This window comes from Microtus pennsylvanicus, chromosome 1 (genome assembly GCF_037038515.1).
Source record: "Microtus pennsylvanicus isolate mMicPen1 chromosome 1, mMicPen1.hap1, whole genome shotgun sequence".
NCBI lineage: Eukaryota > Metazoa > Chordata > Mammalia > Rodentia > Cricetidae > Microtus > Microtus pennsylvanicus.
In genome coordinates, this window is record NC_134579.1 from 181,917,889 (window position 1) to 181,937,869 (window position 19,981).

At 37.1% G+C, this 19,981-nt stretch overlaps 1 protein-coding gene and 1 pseudogene across 4 annotated transcripts in view; one reads left to right on the forward strand and one right to left on the reverse strand.

The window, feature by feature from the left end:
- The window catches only part of Nkain2 (sodium/potassium transporting ATPase interacting 2), a 1,019,122-nt gene that overhangs the window by 839,735 nt on the left and 159,406 nt on the right, over positions 1-19,981 (forward strand). The gene's annotated exons all lie outside the window — the stretch shown is intronic.
- On the reverse strand, positions 371-1,114 carry LOC142837771 (small ribosomal subunit protein eS1 pseudogene; annotated as a pseudogene).

The window sequence follows — 19,981 nt, forward strand, 5'->3', positions numbered from 1 at the left end:
TAAGTTTTTCTTCATAGCTACACCCTTCATCTATTTCTGTTCTTCCTCAGGATCTGTTTCTTGAAATATGAGGCATAAGTTCAGGATCTTCTGAAAGCTCAACTTTCAACTCGGGCTTAATTGACAATCTGTTCCTTCACTAACCCATTCCTTCCCAGCAGAAAAATCTGTGTAGCTCATCCTGTTCAAATCCTGCTGGAGCTATACCGCCTGATGCTTAGAATCCTGAGGCTGGCATGCAGAGTATTTTATGTACACTTTTTTTTCTCGGTTTAAAAAAAATGACTTCGTTTTCCTCTCTCTTTTTAAACATCACAAATAGGATTCTTTTATCACTACTTAAAATCTGGATTTTAAACATATTCGTGGGCTAATAGTCCATGTACGCATCATCTTGTCCAACTTTAACATCTGTCTTGCCCCCAGTAGTTTTTCCAGAACTACCACCTTCATCATGGAGTTCCATGAGTTTTCACAATTCAAACTCAAGGTGTTTGCCATTTTTAATTTTTCTAACAAAGACATCACAAAGAAGATAAATGGACTGGAAAGACTTTTCTGTCTTTTCTAATGCTGTTTACTAACCACTTCCTTCAAGTCGTTTATCTGTCTTGAGTCATGATTTCCATCATCTTCTTCCATATCTGGCTGACCCGTTGCTGCTGCACATAGCACATCTTGTGTATTTGATTGTTGCATTTTCCTTTTAGTGAAACCAATGGAGAATAGGTGGGCCAAATAACCATCTGTTGTCTTGACATCAGCATGAGCTTTAATCACAACCTGTCACTTTTTGACAATAGGACACAATTTGTCTCAGGTAAGATCCACAACATGGAAGTTTGTTAGATAGGTTTTGACATCAAAATTCTTAGTAATTGGCTTGAATTTCCTAAATGCAAATTCATCCTTCTGCTGACCAGCATGTTTGACTTTAAATAAATAACCGTTGAGGCCATCAGATGGATTTTGGTTCCTTAAATTCTTATGACTTCAATAAAAGATTTCACAGAGTTTTCTCATCTTACCAATCTTTCATAGAAAATGGACCAACCCCTTCCTGCTTGACTTCCTTTCTGCCCCTTCTCTTCAGGCATTTGTTCTTGACTGCCATGGTGGTGCTCAGAGGTGCTACTTACTCTTTCCTTAACAGCTGTTGTTTCTAGCCCCAGAAACCAAAATTACCATTTCATGTTGAGCTTTTCTAGGTGAGCTGGAATATATATGATTGAATTATATATTAATCTGTGGACAATCTAGGTAGTTACATATTGAATTATTTAAACATAGAGGACAGTGGACTTTAGCATTAAAGTGGACATCAAATTCTACACAATATTTGGCTTTATCTCAGCAATGAACACTGATGTTTAAAAGAGAACTCTAAATATTTATGAAGTATGGAAGAATGTCATTCTTAATGCCTATACCCGTGGCCAGATCCTTATTATGAAGAAGAACATTCCAATGACCATCTTTTTGGCCCTCATTAACACCCTTTCTCAGTACTTACAGATATTGCTCTAAAACCCTGAGAACTGGGATGAGAGACTCCCAAGTCTGCAGTGATGCATGTCCCTAGCTAATGGAGGCTATCAAGACCTGTAAGCCAGCAAGGGAAGCTGCTCCCATTATCTTCACTTTCACCACTATAGTGATGGTGCTTAGGAATATCAAGCATGAAATCATTCCCTGCCATCATTATCTGCAAACATGTTTAATGTGGGGCCTGTTTCTATCTCTCTCACCTTTTGAAGGCATTAATAAGAATTTTTGGGCAATAGCTTATACGCATTGTTTTGCTAAATTTTTTCTGCTTCTAAATCTTGTCAATCAGTTGTATTTCTGCTTTATAATATTTAACTCTGGGTCGTGCCTTTAACCTGTCTGGTTGAGTTTTGGGAAGAAGGAAGAGAAGAAAGGAAGGTCTGTCAGAATGCCTGTCTACTTGATAAAAGGAGCAGACAGGAAGGCAGGTTTTAAAAGAGTACTCTTTAAACTCCCTGATGTCCTTTTGCTGTCTTTGGCTGCCCTTAGTATTTTGTTTTGCTCCCCTCTCTGTATCACTTGAAATAGTTTCTCTTTGAGTTTGTGATTGTTATGTGAAACTCAGCTTATATGCTGAAGTCCGTTATTGAATCTGTCAACTTAATTAGTGCATTCTTCAGCTCCCATTTTTGTTTTGTTCCTTTTCTGTATTTTCATCTGTTTGTAAATATTCTCATTTGGCTCACATATAATTTTTCCAAGATTGCAAGCTTATTTATTATGACTGTTTTCAACTATTTGTCAGATACTTCATGTACTATCATGCCCTTAGGATCAGTTTCTGTGGGTACATTTTGTTCATGTGCTGTGACATCTTATTTCTCCATATACCTTGTGATTTTTATCCCATGCATTTGAAAACACAGAACTTTTCCCAACGACCATGAACTGGCATTGTATAGGAAAGGATCTTTCCCCAAATAGCCCACTGCACAGAGATTAGAGACTCTTCTTCAACATTTTCTGTGGGTGTGTCTTTATTGTTGTTCTACTTGAATATTAGCAATTGATAAGAACTTGACGATGCTCTGTAAATAGCCTATAATCTCTTATTCCCTTGAGATGAGTTGATAACAGCATAGGTTCTTTGAAGTGGTCACAAACAGTCCAGCTCTCTTTATAACCAGCATCCCCTAGAGTTAATCCATTCCCATCAGTACTACAAAGCAGGCACCGGAAGGGCCAGTCAGGATCACCCACCCTCAACCTGACTATTAAACAGACTCTAATTCTTTTCCTCCCCATGGAAAAGCTGGGAGTTCTAAATGTTTTGCCCTCTAATTCTGTCCTGGGCCAGAAGAAGGACTGTGTTGGGTCTGTGCAGAATGTTCTAAAGCATCACTTGTGTTTTCAGTGAACCTCGGCTTTGCCACGAGTGAGATACAAAGAAGATGGTAGCCATCCCCTTAAGGAGTCCACCAAAACATCTGATAAGTAGAACCAAGTGTCTGTCTTCTCTCTCTTTCCCTCAGAGAAGGCAGAAGCTGGAAGCTTTTCACAAACATGCTACTCACTTCCTGAACCTCCAGGAGAGACTGAGTGAAAACTCTGAATTTTCCTAGTGCTTTGATGCAGCTAGTTTTGCATTTAAACGCAGCACGGGACTCTGTCAACTGGTACCTGAATTTCCAACAAAGAGGATTGTTTTCATAGATGATCCTGAGTAATTGTCTGCCGGCTGGGACTTGGTACTCCACCCTCTTAATAATGTCACTTCACTTAATTCATTTAACTCTATATGTGAAAATAAAAAATGAAGATAAATTGAAAGTATTCATTTCTTAAGTAGTATAGGTGTCATTTGTTGTTGGTGTTAAAAGTGAAAGAAGCAAGCAGGGTTATTATGAAGAAAGGAAAAGTAGTGAATACTTGAGATTTATACAAAAAGGTTAAAAAATCCAAAGTAATAGGAGCTGAAACTTAGTTTTAAAATGTGTTTTAACCAATAGCAAAACTCAGTGACCTCCTCAGTACCTATGAACACAATTGTTCATTTTGCCGAGTCATCAAAATTATCTAACTACTCTTTCATTTACTTTATTTTTCTATCAGAGTATAATGATTGTTCCTTGGACTATAGTGAAGATTCTCCCAAAACTTTAGTTATTAAGTAAATAAACCCAAGAACTGGATGGCAGTCTCACTTAGGGCTTTAAAGTATAATTGAAAGGTGATGTCCACCAGTTATCGAAGTTGTTTCTCCTTAAGAGTTTCCTGGAGACTTTCTAAGATGTGCTGCTTTATCTGCTTGATAGGAGAAAGAAGCAATTGCTCACCCAGTTGATGGTACCTTGACCAGAGTATAATAAACATGGGTCTATCAAAAAATCAGAATAAGACAGAGAATGGAATTTATATCTAGTATTAATAATAATAAAAAGAACTCGCTATCATTACAACCATTCAGAACTGCTAAAGACCCTTCCAGAAAGAGCACTCAAACCTGTTCATTTTAGAATGAATGTTTTTACATCTATCTTTAGGGTCCACCATAGTACATTGGCATCAATGTCAGATTTCATACCAAAGATTTGAGTTTTGCTTCTGAATGGCATTTAACTGTCAAGAGGCTAACCCTGAAATAACAAACTAAAATACATTCATTAATTCAAATAGGAAATACATGCATGCAAAAAAAAATCACCCATGCAAGTAGACAAAGAAATTACAGGGCAGCCAATGGTTTCAAATATTTATTTTTCTTGTTTTACTTAACACTTTCACTGGAAGATACATAGAATTCTAATAGAATAAATTTCTCAATTGTATGGAGATAGAACTGTAGTAAATTTTACAATGACTGCCTCTGTCCTTATAAACACAGTAAGATAGCTACCTTTAATTAGTACTGGCAATAAAACAAAATGAGAAATAAAACAAACTAACAAAAAGACATTTTAAATGCACTCTAGCTTTGAACTCTTAGAAAGTAAGCAAAAATATCTAGGTAGATAGCATTATATAAGGACTCTATTAGATAATGTCATTCAAAATACTACTTTTAAGAGTCTCAATTCTGGAAGAGACTATACAAACCATTTAGCATAATTTCTGTTTTGTTGATGAGGAAAAAGGATCACAGCTTATTCCAGGATCAACATCATAAGCAAGCTTCCTCAAGCATGCATTCAAACATTTCTTCGCTTTACATAGAAAGAAATAATATATTTGGGAAATGTTATGGCTTTGTTTGTCAAACCAAGGCCTATAAAACTCATGTTGGCTCTTGAAAAAGTTGAAGGTGTTTGCTTTTAGGAGGGGCACATTTTTTCCCTTCAGTTTTCTTTATAACCATAGTCCCAAATTTTATTCTACCTCATGTTTTCTTCAAATGGCATGATAGGCAGGACACTTTCACAGCCCTTACAGCCCACTTCTGCCTCCAGGGAGTGGATTTGTTCCAGTGATATTTGTATTGGAGTAATATAAGCCTACAGTCAAGTTTGCAAACATAAACTAGCCAATGAGAAGGTTTAATTTACTACCTCTCATAGGAAAAACCATTTCCAAATCAATACGGGAGCCCAGAATGAACAGAAGTCTTTAGAAGAAACAAGAATGAATTTAGATAGAAGAATGTTGCAGGACAGGACATGAAAATGTGGTTTCTGGCAAGGGGAAAATGTTTTATTTTTAAAATATCACATTTTTATGAATATAATATAATGACACTCTTCCCCACTTCCCTTTCCTCCCAAATTCTCCCATGTATCCTGCCTTACTCTCTTTCAAATGTATGGCCTCTTTTTCTTTAATTGTTGTTACATGCATATATACACATGCATATGTACACATACATACATAAAATCATAGATACATACATGTGCATATTCCTAAATTCTTAACTATACCGTACTCACTCTGTAAGTTTTCAAGGCTGACTATTTGACTCTGTGTAATTGGTGTTCTCCTCCCTCAGGAAGAATGCTTTAAAAACATTCTCTGAGCCATTGCTTATAACCAACTCCTTTTCCTTACACCCAGAAGTTTTGCAAGACAGTAATGATATGTGCTTCATTATCACCAGTTCCAATTGAAATTCAGACTGTCAAACACTTTTGAAAAGCTCTTGCATTAAAGAATGCTCATTTGCTAAAATGAGACAGAGAGTGAGTCTCAGTCTGGAAGTTCTTATGAGACTGGGATGACAAGCAACTGTTCTAGCCAATAGAAATCAACCATGGGATGTCAGCTGCACCAGATTTTGTTCCCTCTTTTCTTTTGTTGTCTTTCTACACAGCTTCCTTTCTCCAGGATGAATGCTCTTTGCTGCACTAGTGATCGCTGAGATATGGCTTTTTCTATCTCTGTGATGTCAGCAAACTGAAAACTGACACTTTTTTCTCAAATAAACAGAACTCCAAATACTATTCAAAGAACAGATTTGGCATTTGCTGATCTTGTTAAGGCTTGTCTCCTCTGAAAGACACTCTACCTGCATGTATGTCAAACGGATGGACATTTTATGACACGTGGAACTGACTCTTGCGAAAGAACCTGACACATTCAATGTCTAGTGTTCACACATGTGGCTCTCAAACCCAGGGCTAACACTAGGAATCCCAGAAGGCTTTGTCTCTGTACCTGGGAGATGATTGCATTCACTCTGTAACCAAAGGCAGAAGACAAAAGCCTTAAACCCCAGTCTGGCTTGCTAAGACCAGAGTTAGCAACAGAGAAATCTAGCTGAAACCATTATAGTTTTTTCCAGAGATGCACGAGTGCAATGAGCAATTAGATTGTACATCTTACTGCTGCTAGAATTTCATTTCCTATACTGCATTTTGTTCATTTGTTTCTTTTAGCTTAATATTTTATCCAGTCTATCAATTTCTTCCTTTCTCTAATTTTAGACACGTTTTTTCTTTTTGTTGTGAGGAGTGGCAGGCTGCATTCCCGCCCAGCTCCTACCTCAGTCTGTAGAGCATGAGACTCTTAATCTCAGGGTCATGGGTTCGAGCCCCACGTTGGGTGCCACTCTGTTGTGAGGAGCGGCGGGCTGCGTTCTCACCCAGCTCCTGCACGGCTAGCTTTACCCAAAATAATTACACACAAATTGTATTCTTTTAAACACTGCCTGGCCCGTTATCTGTAGCCTCTTATTGGCTAATTCTCATATCTCCATTAACCCATTTCTAATCATCTGTGTAGCACCATGAGATGGTGTCTTACCAGGAAGGATTCTAGCCTATATCCGTCTGGGGTCAGAGAACCATGGCGACTGCCTGACTTAGCTCTTTTCTCCCAGCATTCTGTTCTGTCTGTCCTATTATAGGGCCAAGGCAGTCTCTTTATTTAACCAATGAAATTAACACAAAACAGAAGACTTTCCCCTATCAAATATTTTTTTGAGCATGCATTTCCTCTTCCCCTAGTACCCATCCCCTCTTTCCCACCTTATTTACCTTTAAAAAAACAAACACAAACAACAACAAAAAGAAGCACACACTAGAGAAACAAAACAAAAATCCCCCAAAATAGAAACCAAAATATACAAGCAAAACCCAATAAGAAAAAAAAAGTGCCCAAACAAAGAAATATGAAACAAAAATTTTACAAAATTACCATTGAGTTCATTTTGTGTAGGCCATCTACTTCTGGGTATAGAGCCTTCCCTGAAGTATGGTTAATATACTCAGTGAGACTCCATTGTAAAAAAAAATAATTTTTTTATTTGCAAGTAGGCATCCATTGCAGATAGCTTCTAGGCTAGGGTTGTGATCTCCTGTCATTTCCCCTTCTCAGAACTGAAACCCCATCTTATGTGAACCTGTGCAGGTCCTAAAGATGCTCCTACAGTCTCTCGGAGTTCATACGTTCATCAGTCTTGCTATGTCTTTAGAACACTGTCTTCTTGAAGTCATCCATCACCTCTGGCTCTCATAGTCTTTGAGCCTTCTCTTCTTCTTAAATCCCTGAGTCATGGGTAGAAGAGTTTGAAGAAGACATCCTATTTAGGGCTGAATGTTCCAAAATCTCTCCAGCTCTCTGTTCTTTGTCCAGTTGTGGGTCTCTGTGTTAGTGCTCATCTACCACAAGAAGTTTATCTGATGATAGCTGAGCAAAGAGGCATTGATTTAATTTCCAACCTGGTGTGACCACAGGAAGTCCCAGGTAGAAATCATTTCTGGGTATCTAGGCAGAAGAAATGGAGATGGGCTAGAAGTGATTTTAGTGAATTTTATAATTAAGGAGCGAGATTCTATGCAAGAAATAGATGTAAAACCCGGAGAGATAACAGTTAGAAGAGTACCCAAATTCAGTTCCCGGCACCACTCACATTAGGTGGCTCACTATTACCTGTAACTCTAGCTCCAGATGATCTCACACCCTCTTCTGGCCTCTGTAGGCAACAGCATTCAAATACACAGCTCACTCTCATGTACACACACATGATTAAGATTAGAAAAAAAATTCTAAGGAATGATGAAAAGGGAGTTTCAGGAGAACTCCAGCTGGAGCTCTCTGGACTGTTTTTTATTTTCAGTATGTAGGGATCTTAGAATGAGATCACAAAAGACTGGCTACCATGTTTAAAGGCACATATCAGTTCTCAGCCTGTCAGATACCTGTGTTCCATTAACTACTCTTGGAGACTCACATGAACAATGGACCAGCGACCACCAGCATTTTTCTTTACAAGATCCTGGTATACAGACCTCATTGTTATGGAAATCATTCTTGTTCCTCCTTCCCTGTGCCACACATCCTGCTATTGACGGACCCACCTCTCTGAATGCTAAAAGATCAATTATGGAGGGATCCAAAATAAGACAAATGCAAATGGAACTCTTTAACACATCAAATAGTTAAGTTTTCTATTTTCTAGGCAAACTAGTAGCATGCATCATTACCTTGTTTGAGAGATGTTTCCTTGATTACTAGAAAAACTAAAGAAATCCAAGATTCACCTGGTCTGATACACATTTAGCAAGTTTCCCAGCAGATGTTTTAGTTCTGTGTTGGCTTTTCTGTTGTTAATGTAACAAAATACCTGGCCTAAACAACTTGAGGGAGGAAAATGTTAGCTAGGATCTAGAGGTTAAAATCCACAGTGCTGCAAACCTTTCTCAAAGCAGAGAGCGACATTGCCTAATGGCTTTCCCTTTCCCTCTCTTATTCCACCCAGGGCCCCATGTAATGGGATGATGTTTCCCACATTCATTCAGACCACGTTAATGCTGTCTGGAAATTCAGTCATAGACACACCCAAGCATGTGCTTTAATAAGCTACTGTCTTCTCTACCCAATAAAGTTAACAATCAAGATTAGCTATATAATATATTCAATTAGATCATTTAAATATACACATGAAGCTTACCACTTGCAAGTCATCTTCCAACCTTTCTTTTTTGTGATTGCTCTGTCTTCCATCTTTCATATTTTACTGTGTAGTCATCAAACTCATCAAATACTATCTATTGAGGCATGCTCATTTATAACTTTCTTTAAAAATATGTACTCATCATGACACTCATAAGCACACCTCAGTATTTCATTTCAAGTACATTATTGCTTCTTACATTTAGTCCTTTAATTCATTTACAGTTAACTTTTTGGAATGGTGTAACTTAAATAGAAGCTCTTTTTTTCTCTCTTTCTCTAAAGTATTGACTACTTACCTCCAACTGCCTGAGAGAACAACACCTACTGATCAGTGTCATCCCTGTCATAATGTCTCAGTGTTTACTTCCGGGATCTCAGTTCTGTTCCACAGATCTGTTGAGTTATTCTTGTCTGTATCCCTGACCCCTACATATACTGTGGCTTTGTATTAGATCTGGGTTTATTATTAATTTATTTAAAATTATTTATATGTAACTATATTTATATAATTTATATAAATATAAAATTAATTTTATGTTAGTTTTAAATAAAATTAATTAAAAATTAAAAGTATTTTAAAATTTAAAATACTGGATTTCTTTGTAATATTTTAATAGTATCATTATGTTTACTCTGATTCATTCCGAGTGTACTTCCTCTTCCACCCTTGTCTGGTTCTGTTGTCAGCTCACATGTGCTTTACATACTTCCCCTCCTCTCTTAGCTCGTGCCCCCTTCTTTAAATATAGATTCAGCATGTGAGGGAAAACATAGTGCTTTTCTCAGTCTAGCATCGATAGTGAAATATAATGATCTCCACATCCTACAGATTTTTCTGCAAACGTCAAAATTTAATTCTTTTTGTCTATCTAATAATTTATTATGTTTATATCAACTTACTTATTTATTCATCTGTAGGACGATACCTAGGCCACTTCCATAACCCGGATATTTTTATAGTGTAACAATATGCACAAATTTAATAATGTCTCTGTAACATATTAAATTGGGTTCTTATGATATATGCTTGGGAGTTGTAGAGCTAGATCATATATGTTTATTGTAGTTTTAGTTTATGGGAACCTCCATATTTATATTCATATGCCTTCACTCATTTATTTCCCTACTAGAAATGTGTAAACTATCCTTTAACAACACAGCTTCACCAGCATCTGTTATTGTTTGTTTTAATGATGGCTCGCTCTGTGAAAGGATTATATAAAATCTCCATATAATTTTAATTTGTATTTCACTGGTGGCTAAGGATTGTGGGTTTTTAGTATTCATGTGATACATCATTTTAAAAGTGATATTTATTTTATTTGGTTATTTATTGAATGGATTATTAGAAGCCCTGACTCTTTTCAGGTTCTTTATATATTCTGTATACTAATCCTTTATCAGGTATAGAGCTAGTAAGGATTTTCTTCCCTGCCGTAGTCTGTAAGTGGAAACTGTGTATTCATTTCCCAGTCACCAAGATCTGAATAATCTCACAAAACTTTATTCATTACAACACTGTTTAGCTGATGGCTCAGGCATATTTCTAGCTAGTTTTTACATCTTAAAGTAACCCATTTCAATTAATCTACATATCACACAAGACTGTGGCTTACCATTTAGGTTTCAGTATTTTTCTCCTTCAGCATTATATGGCATCTGCCTGACTCTGCCTTCTTTCTCCTTGCATTCAGTTTAGTTTTCCCACTTAGCTCTATTCTTCCCTGTAATAGACCAAAGCAGCTTCTTTATTAACCATTGGTAATAAAACATATTCACAGCATACAGAGGAGAATCTCACATTCTCTCTCCTTTTCTACCTAAATGAAAATGAAGTTTTAACTTTAACAAAGTAAAATTGCATATAACAAAACAGGAAACAAGCAAGAATTATCGTTATACTATTTAGCCTATTTGTATCTTGGCAAAATTAAAGAAAATATTATATTATCTATTTTATCTTTGTGAGTCTGAAGTTTCATTCCTAATTTATCTTTTATAACTAAGGAAGACTATAACTAACTATCTGTCTTCAACTCCACCATAGACCCCAGAAAGATACAATATTACCTAAGTAAACAGGAAGAAGCAAATTCCAACTCTAGAATTAACAGAGACATCTTGCTGCCTGAACAGTCACCCAAAGATATTTTGTAATGCTGGAGCATCTATCTTCAGCCTACAGGCGCATGGTATCTCAGAGACTTTCCCATGAAGCACGAAATTTGCAAGACTGTTTTGTCTATATTAGCAGTTTTTAGTCACTTTCTTCTGAGTCCTGCAGAATGTCTGGCAGACTCTGTCATAAAGCAAAACCCTAAAGGACCATCCCATCTTTTGGCAATTTCAGCAGTTATTTTTCTGTGGGTCCTGCATGTACAATTCATACAGCATACCATCAAGCAGTTCAGGCAAGGCTTGCCAAAATGGCTAGCCTTGTCACATTGAGGGCAAATTACATAACAAGTTTTTTCAATGCCCATCAACCTCTCTGAAGTAATTGGTACTGCCAGAAGCAGACATGTCTCACTATCAAAAAAAGTCTAATTTCTTAAAACCTTTTAAATGCCATATTTTGTAGGTCTTGAATTGTCGAAGATTATCTATCTAACTAAAATACATTTCTATATATCTAGAAAACCTGACATGACTACAAGTTTAACTGTTATAAACAATTATCTATTAATCTGTAATTTTATTATATATTACATTTTTGAATGAACTATATAAACATAATAACTTACAAGAGCAAAAATATGTATAAAAATTATAACAAAATCAACCTTAAATTTGTATCAATGTGCCAAGATCCATACCAATAGAAGTATTCATCTCTATGTCATAATCAACACTTTTAAAATAAAAATAAATATTTATACACAATCATTTTGGGAATTTGGGCATAGTTTTCTCCAAACTGCTTCCTGCTGTTGGACAAAGTATTTTTAAGGTTCATGGAGACCTTTAGGGGGATCTTGTTCCATGAAATCACATTAGCCTGGAAGGAATCTGTATAAACAATGGCAAAATTTCTTCTCCAAAATAACATATCCTTAGATTCAAATTTTGAAGTCAAGATACCTATAAAATGTATGTATTAGTTTAGTTTAGCACCCCCTAGAATCAAATGTCTTTCTGCAGTCAAGAATTTCAAAGAAGGGGCTGGAGACATGGCTCAGTGGTTAAGAGCATTGCCTGCTCTTCCAAAGGTTTTGACTTCAATTTCCAGCAACGACATGGTGGCTCACAACCACCTATAATGAGGTCTGGTGTCCTCTTCTGGCCTGCAGGCATGCACACAGATAAAATATTGTATACATAATAAAATAAAAAAATGAATTTCAAGGAAAACACAATAATACACATAATCCAGACTTTCTGTGTATATTTCTCCTCTACATGGCTCTTTTGGGGGGGTCTATTACTTTTTAGTATTTATTATCTTTACTCTTTTAGTCTAAGACTGTCTATACTCTTTCATCTCTCTCTTCTAAGCCCATATACTTTTATCCAACACTGTGACCCAGTTAGAGGTCTTTTTTTTTTTCTGTCTTTACTGCATATCTGTAATCCTTTTTTTGACCAGCAACAGTTTTTAAAATGCTAAGTAGAATGGCTAGGATTGATGATGGGGCTTTGCCTGTTGGCTATGCCCAGTTTAACATGTATTAACTCTATCATCCATGCCCTGTTTTATTAAAACTGTAACAAATGTAGTCAAGACTTGATTTATATATTTATTTTTAAGGCCAACTACAAAGTAGAATTTGTTTTAACATCTTGTGTTTATCCTAAGAATAGTGTAATCTTTGAGATAAATCATACCATCTGTCTTCTTCATTTGAAAGAAATGTTATGGTTCTTTTTAAATACAGCTCAAATTATAGATTATATGTTGCTCAAATTTTGGAAATTTATTCAATAATATAATAGTTTAATGCACTATATTGTAGTTTAATTGCATGTTTAACTAAATATCCTTTTCTTATGCTTGCTATAGAATTATGAAATAGTCAAACACAGAAATTTTTAAGCATTGTATTATTGTTTCTGTGCTGATTTCTCAAAACAATGTAAAAAGCTTTTTTTTCTGCTGCAATAGATGAGAATAAAGAGTAGATAAAGAGATATATGGGATTAGAAAACATCTATAACTGGATACTACATAGAATCCTATTGGTTTCTTTTCCATGTCAGAAAAGTATTCTTATTTCTGGTTATTCTATCATTCTCAGTACCCTTACCCAGAAACAGATGGAAAACAGAAATAGAAATAAATTTTTGAGAGGTCACTTATATTAAGAATTGATCTTTTGATCTCAATGAAGCAAACAAACCTGCATGAAGAGCTATAGTGGAAATGAAAAATGGAAGGAGCAAAAATAAAGAGAGGAAATGGAGGCTTCTGTGTATGTGTATGTGTGAAGAAAAGACCACAGATTAGAACGTAGTGCACTTACTTTTAATAGCAGCTAAGACTCATCTCCAGTTCCCAAAGCATTTATGTATACACATGTTAATCTAAAACTTTCACTTATATATAAAATGATTGGTGATGCACTCACAGCAAAGGGTATATAGATTTCAAGGACAAACTATCATGAAATAGATTATCATTAAATGGAAGCCAGAGAGCAATAATTACAGCATCTAGTGAATCAAAAAGAACCACACAGTCATAAGCCCCAAAGCACCAAATTTTATTTATTTTGGAAATATGATGCTGCCACTATATTCCTGATAGTGGCCACTAAATTAATACATTCAACCATTCCTGATAAAAATAAAAACATAAAAAGAGTCACAATATTTCCTGGGGACATAAACACGAAAAACCTTTTATTAACTGAAATTTTGACATTTGTATGATGTGACATAAGGCTTTAAGATGATGGTCAAAGCCAACTGCAGGTACTCACCACCAATGCCTAAAAAGGAACTCACAGAGGAACTCACAACCAATGCCTATACAAGAACTTACAAGAAATGCCTATACAGGAACTCATAGCCAGTTCTCACACAGGAGCTCAGCCAATGCCTATACAGAAACCTACAGCCAATGTCAATAAAAGAACTCACATCCAATGCCAATAGAGTAGCTCCCATCAATGCCTGAACAGACACTCACAGCCAATGTCAATATAGCAACTCAAAGCCAAAACCTAAACAGGAAAGTGGAGTCAATGCCTATACAGCAAGTCACAACCAATACCTATAAGGAACTCATAGCCAATGCCTGTACAGCAATTAGCAACAAATGCCTATAAAGAAACTCACAACCAAGGCCTGTATACAAACTCATAACCAATGTCTAGATGAAGGCGTAAGTCACAAACAATGCCACACCAGTTTGGAATTATGATTAATAGGGTGGTATTTATTTAAAGGGGAAAAAAAACTTACAGATAACCGTCCCAGATAACAGCCCTCTGCGCAATCAGGAAGAAGTCTAGTCGCCGAAACTGGAGCAGGAAGCAAAGAGAGCAAGAAGGGAAGTAGTCGCTTTTTTAAAGGGAGAGAGACCATGCCCCAATGGGCTGGTATCTCAGCAGCTATTGGCTGGAGGAGCAGAAGGACCTCCCGCAACACCTATACAGCAACTCAGAGACAATGCAGAAAGTCAAATCCAGGACATATAAAGGAATTCATAGCCAATGCCTATACAGAAACTCACAATGTCAATATAGGAACATACAGCTAATATCTAAATGGGAACTTAAAACCAATACCTATACAGGAGATCACAGCAACCCATTATACAGGAAATCACGGCAATGCCTATATAAGAGTTCACAGACATAGCACATCTCAATGTCAACCTGGCATTATGTCTGGAAAGAACTATGCAAGTATTTCAGCCCAGAAAGAAAATGCTCATACTTGCGATAAGGCGTAAGCAGACATTTGCCAAACTTTATGCTTTTCCTATTGATTTATTTTAAAGGTGGTAACAATGAATGATCTTTCACATTAAGATTGCTATGTTCTTACTTCAAATCAGTGCCAAATCTCATAAAGGAATTAAGACTCTGCAAAATACTCTTCTTTTAACATTTTCAAAGAGATTAACAGTCTCCCTCCACCGTGGGCACAGAGAATCCAGCTAGGAGGGATTACTTCTGCCTCAGTCGAGTCCTGACCTCAATGTGAAACCATGTCAGCTAAGGAAGTGGCACCTGCAGCGCTGTCCTTTATGCTTGCCTCCCCTTGCAGTGGATGGTGATAGGTTTTGACTGTGCAGCCAACACATGCCGTGATGAGTTTTCACCTTTCTGAGCCCAATCTCAGCCCGTGTTCAGGCATGGTTTCTCACCCATCTTCTTCCTCAAACACATTTTGGAACAAATAGAGGTAAATACTTGACAGATGAAATATAACCTATACCTTCACCAAAACGGGAAGAGCCATCAGTGGTAACTGACCATTCAGTCCTCTAGTTACCTGCCATTAGCGGGTCAAGTGTCACCCATTCCTGTTCCATTTGATGTAGCCAGAGAGAACGGAAACTTCTGTACCTGAGGGCTACCAACTAAGTCTAAGTGATCCATTGGAGATATTAATGAGGCTTTCTACACTCGTGTGGTTTTTATTTTAATATATATATATATATATATATATATATATATATATATATCATCTTAATGTTTCTGTTGTTGTGAAATTTTTCATCCTTTCCCTCTCTCCACACTGTTCATGTGTGTCTCCCATACATGGAGAAGCTGCCCATTTTGCTCAGAGTTTACTGAAGAAACAAGTTTAGCATTCCATCAATCAAGCACAAAGCTGATGAGAAGCTCAGAGGGAGAGGAGCTTCGTGTGAAGCAGAATCAGCTGGGAGCACCGGACAGCAGCATCACGTTTTTTTAACAAGCCTCCTGACCAGCTGCTTGACCAGGATGCAGGCACCTGGCTGTGTATCAGCCCCATAGATCCTATTTGGACCTGGATTCTTCAGAAAGCCACATGGCAAAGCTAACTCCCATCCCATATTGTCCTCCAATCATCATAACTTTTCATGATTCAACTCTTTTAGAAGCATAAGCTTTATTTGTTTTGTTTTAATTTTGTGTTTTTTAGAGTCCCTGGGAGATTCCCTGCTAGGTTTTTACTTGACCCCGAAATGCCCTTCCTTTCCAGTAGTCTCTTTCAGTACATGTCTCGTGTGCCCCAACCTGATGGTTCATGATCCTTTCCCAACCTGCTGCCAGTCCACCCATGAAATCTATTTTATTTCCCCTTTCCAGGGAGAACCCGTGTCCCGCCTCCCCATGAAACCTCTTGTTACCTAGTATCTTGGGATCTGTGGATTATGGCTTAGATATCCTTTACTTTACAGCTAATATTCACTTGTGAATGAGTATGTATTTTTCCCTCGGTCTAGTTATCTCACTGATTTTCTTCTAGTTCTAACCATTTGCTGTGGAATATTAGTTTAGGATGTGTTACATTAATTTATGCCATGAAACATTTGTTTAATTATACAAAGACGGGTCGCATTCCTTTACGTTGATTTAACTCTCTGAAACTGTGCTACTTTACCTGTTACTTTGTCTGCCTGAAACACCCAATTGGTCTAATAAAGAGCTAAATGCCCAATAACGAGGGAGCAAAGAGAAATAGGTGGGGCTGGTAGGCAAAGAAACTAAATAAGAAGAAAAATTTAGGGAAGAGAGTGAGGAGTGACAAAAAGGGGAGGGAGAGGAGGACTCCAGAGGCCAGACAGACAGCCACATGGTAGCCCCAGAATAAGAAGGAAAGAAAGATAATGAAGAAAGGAAAAATGTAGCGAAAGAGAAACAATATTTTAAGTTAGAAAAGCTGGATCGAAACAAGCCAAGCTAAGACTGAGCATGCATATGTAAGTATAAGTCAACATGTATTTATTTCAGAGCTGGGTGGTGGGTCGCCAAAGAATATGGAAAAAAAAAACAGCTACATCCATTTACGTGCAAACTGCCTTATGACCTTGTTTTTAACATTTGAGTACTACTCCACTGTGTAAATGCACCATGTTTTCTTTATCCATTCCTTTGTTGAGGGACATCTAGGTTGTTTCCAGGTCTGACTATTACAAATAAAGCTGCTATGAAAATAGTTGAGCAAGTGTCTTTGTGGTATAATAGAGCATCATTTGGGCATATGCCTAAGAGTGGTATAGCTGTGTCTTGGAGTAGATTCATTTCCAGTTTTCTGAGAAACCACCATACTGATTTCCAAAGTGATTAAAAATGTTTGTGTTTCCACCAGCACAATGAAGGCATGTTCCCCTCACTCCACATGCTTTCAAGCATAAGCTGTTGCTTGTGTTTTATCTTAGTCATTCTGACAGGTATAAAATGGAATCTCAAAGTCGTTTTGATTTATATATCCTTGATGGCTAAGGATGCTGAACATCCTTAAGTGTTTCTCAGCCATTTGAAATTCTGTTGAGAAGTCTCTGTTTAGAACTGTACTCCATTTATTTTATTTTATTTTATTTATTTATTAAGGATTTCTGCCTCCTCCCCGCCACCGCCTCCCATTTCCCTCCCCCTCCCCCGATCAAGTCACCCTATCTCATCTGCTCTAAGAGCAATCAGGGTTCCCTGACCTGTGGGAAGCCCAAGGACCGCCCACCTCTATCCAGGTCTAGTAAGGTGAGCATCCAAACTGCCTAGGCTCCCACAAAGCCAGTACGTGCAGTAGGATCAAAAACCCACTGCGATTGTTCTTGAGTTCCCATTCTTCCTCATTGTCCACTATGTTCAGCTAGTCCAAATTTATCCTATGCTTTTTCAGACCCAGGCCAGCTGGTCTTGGTGAGTTCCCGATAGAACATCCCCATTGTCTCAGTGTGTGGGTGTACCCCTCCCGGTCCTGAGGGCTGGAGAGATGGCTCAGCCGTTAAAGGCTAGGCTCACAACCATAAATGTACTCCATTTTATATTGATCTTATTGAGCTATACATTTTCCTCATTGCCCTGCTTTCCTCCCCACCCCCCTGCTCCCCTGTTCCATGAACCCCATGGTCCCAATTTACTCAGCAGATCTCCTCTTTTTTTTTACTTCCCATGTAGATTAGATTTATGTATGTCTCTCTTAGGGTCCTCTTTGTTGTCTAGATTCTGTAGTGTTGTGAATTGTAGGCTTGGTTTTTTTGCTTGTTTGTTTTTTGTTTTTGCTTTATGTCTAAAATCCACTTATGACTGAGTACATACTACACTTGTGTTTCTGGGTCTGGGTTACCTCATTCGATAATGTTTTCTAGATCCATCTATTTTCCTCCAAATTAAAAGATTTTTTTTCCCACTATGCAGTACTACATTGTGTAAATGTACCATATCATCTTTAATAATTCTTTGGATGAGGGGCATTTAGGTTGTTTTCAGGTTCTTGTTATTACAAGTAACACTGCTATGAACATATGCATTTGAGCACATGTCCTTGTGGTATGATTGAGAATTCTTTGGGTATATACCTGAAAGTGTTATTATTGGGTCTTGTGGTAGATTGTTTCCTAATTTTCTGAAAGATCACCATACTGATTTCCAAAGTGGCTGTACAAGTTAACACTCCTACAGCAATGGGGAAGTGTTCCCCTTACCCCTCATCCTCTTCAGAATAGTTGTCATTGGTGTTTTTTATCTTGGCCATTCTTACAGTTATAAGATTGAATCTCAGAGTTGTTTTGATTTGCATTTCTCTTATGACTAAGGATGTTGAGCATTTCCTTAAGTCTTTCAGCCATTTTAGATTCCTCTGCTGAGAGTTCTCTGTTTAAGTCTGTACTTTACTTTTTGATTGGATTATTTATTCTTTTGATGATCAGTTTCTTGGGTTCTTTGTATATTTTGGAGATCAATCCCTCTATCCAACGAGGGGTTAGTGAAGATCTTTTCCCATTCTGAATACTTCCATTTTGTCTTGTTGACCATGACGTTTGCTTTACAAAAGCTTCTCAGTTTCAGGAGGTCCCATTTACTAATTGTTTCTCTCAGTGTCTGTGCCACTGAGGTTATATTTAGGAAGTGGTCTCTCATGCCAATGTGTTTAGGTGCACTTCCCACTTTCTCTTCTATGAGGTTTAGTGTAGTTGGTTTTATGTTGAGGTTTTTAATCCATTTGAATTTGAGTTTTGTGCATGACGATAGATAGGGATCTATTTTCATTCTGCTACATATTGATATCCAGTATGTCAGCACCACTTGTTGAATATGTTTTCTTTTTTTCATTTGATATTTTTTCTTCTTGTCAAAAATCAGGTATTTGTAGGTGTGTGGATTGATAGCGGGTCTTTGAATGGATTCCATTGGTCCTCCTGTCTGTTTTTATGCCAATACTAGGCTGTTTTCAGTACTGTAGCTCTGTAGTAGAGCTTAAGTTAGGGATTGTGATGCTTCAAGAAGTTCCTTTATTATACAGAATTGTTTCGACTATTCTGGGTTTTGTGCTTTTTCGTATGAAGTTGAGTATTGTTCTTTTGAGGTCTGTAAGAAAAAACTGGAAATTTTCCACACTAGTGAGTTAGCAGAATACCTGAAAACTCTAGAAAAAAAAAAAGAAGCAAACTCTCCCAGGAGGACTAGATGGCAGGAAATAATCAAATTGAGAACTAAAATCAACAAAATATAAACAAAGGAAACAATACAAAGAATTGGTGAGACAAAGAGTTGCTTCTTCAGAAAATCAACAAAATAGACAAACGTTTATCCAAACTAAACAAAAGTCAGAGAGGGATTATCTATATTAGTAAAATCAGAAATGAGCAGGGGACATAACAACAGACCTGGAGAAAATCCAGAGAATCATCTTGTAGTACTTTGAAAACCTGTACTCCACAAAATTGGAAAACTTAAAGGATATGGACAATTTTCTGGATAAATATGTCTTACCAAAATTAAATTAAGACCAGATAAGCAAGTTAAATCAACCTATAATTGCTAAAGAAATAGAAACAGTCATCAAAATCTCTCAACCAAAAAAAGTCCAGGATCAGCTGGTTTCAGCGCAGAATTCTACAAGATTTTCAAAGAAGAACTAATACCAATACTCCTCAAATTGTTCCACACAACAGAAATAGAAGGGACATTGCCAAGCTCTTTTTATGAGGCTACAATTACCCTGATAC